Here is a 1,857-nt window from a genome sequence, read left to right on the forward strand (position 1 = left end):
TCGAAACTTCATCACTACAACACCACCACCCCAGTCCCTGCAGAGGATCTGAACCCTTCCATGAGCCATCAATCTGACAACGAGGAAACACCCCCCTGTCCTCCAGCAGAGGTGTAGTATGTAAATAGCTATCTGAGTAAGATTTGGCTTCTTCCCACAATAGTCTATCATTATTCGCCTGGAGTAAAATCTCCATCGGCTCTGCCTCTAACCCCTGAAAAACTTTTTATTCCTATCTTTCCATAGTGACCAAAGTATCCAGGGGAGGTGGATAGCTACATCTGGATCCCCCGATTGAGAATCTGCCCACCAAAAAATAAAATCTAAATTTGCATAGATTGAAGCATATGGAAAACCATCCGGAACTACCAAAACCGGCGAAAAACCCCAAACATCGCGCGAACGAGGACAGTCAAAAAGAGCATGGTTAATCGTCTCTGGTGCAGACTCACATCATTTGCAGAGAGTATCACACCGGACACCCCTATACGCAAGCCGTTCCAACACTGGGAGAGTGCCCGAAGCAATCTGCCAGAAAAAATGTTGGACCTTCGAGGGAACATCAAGTTTCCACAATTGGGCCCTAAGGGCCATACAAGTCGGCCCGTATTCGACATCCGTCAATAATTCTCTGGCTAGCCGATATCCTGATTTAACCGTATACTTCCCTGACTTGGTAAAGTGCCATACTAAACGATCCGGTCGCTGGACTTTACTGACCGCCATACTCCGAATAATCTGTATATCCCCCGGATCTAGAAACTCCTCCAGAGCAGGCAAATGCCAATCCTTCGTAACAGGATTAATTAAGTGGTTCACCATCAAACTCGGTAACCAGTGTCTTCCCTGACCATTTGCTGGGCGTGGTCGAATATCCGGTATCCAAGGGTCACGGCAAACCGAAATAGAACAACCCGATCCTACCGCCCACCGCGCTCCATGTTCCACCAATTCCTTAGTTGAAAAAATACTCCTCCAAGCGAAGGAGGGGTTATATGGTTTTTTGGCCATAAGAGGGTGTTTATTTCTAAAATATCTGCCCTTCAACACCCGAGCCATTAAGGACGTCGGATGTTGAATTAACCGCCAATACTGTTTCGCTAGCATAGCATCATTAAATTGTTCCAGGGCTCTGAAACCTAGACCTCCTTCACACTTATCCTTAGATAATTTATCTCAGGCCACCCAATGTAGACCACGAGTCCTATCATTGGATTTCCACCAAAAGGTTGAAATAGCACCCGTTAATTTAGATGTCAACTCCTGCGGCAATTTATAGCAGGACATCACATGGTTAGGAAGTGCCAGCGCTACTGATTTAATCATAATCTCCTTACCACCTTTCGATAAGAGCTTTGCATTCCAACCATTGACTCGGTCATCCAACCGATCTTTAACATAACCAAAAACCTTCGTTTTTGATCCTTGGAGGCTTTCAGGAATGCCCAAATACGAGTCCATACCCCCCTCTTTAGAAATACCAATAACCGACTTCAACTGATCCCTTATTTCAGAAGGAACCTTCTTGCCAAACATTATAGAAGACTTCTCTAAATTAACCTCTCTAAATTTGGTATCTTTTTTAGTGCTCTTTTGGTGTTTTTTGGTTATATAAAATCAAAATAGTTCTTTTGGTGTTTTTTCTTGTGACAACCCGTCCCGTTGACCCCACTAGCCCACCGCTAGCTTGCCCCCATAGGCCCGAAGCTGGCCCTGCAGGGCATCGATCCTAACCCCTCACTGGGCAAATGGAACTATTCATCCAAATCCACAGTAGGTTATTGGTGTGCCAGGCGTTCCTCGAACCCTGGTCCCCACCCTTTAACAACCTTCCCACAGGACAAGCTGTCACCAATT

Source organism: Camelina sativa, unplaced genomic scaffold, assembly GCF_000633955.1.
Source record: "Camelina sativa cultivar DH55 unplaced genomic scaffold, Cs unpScaffold00648, whole genome shotgun sequence".
Lineage (NCBI taxonomy): Eukaryota > Viridiplantae > Streptophyta > Magnoliopsida > Brassicales > Brassicaceae > Camelina > Camelina sativa.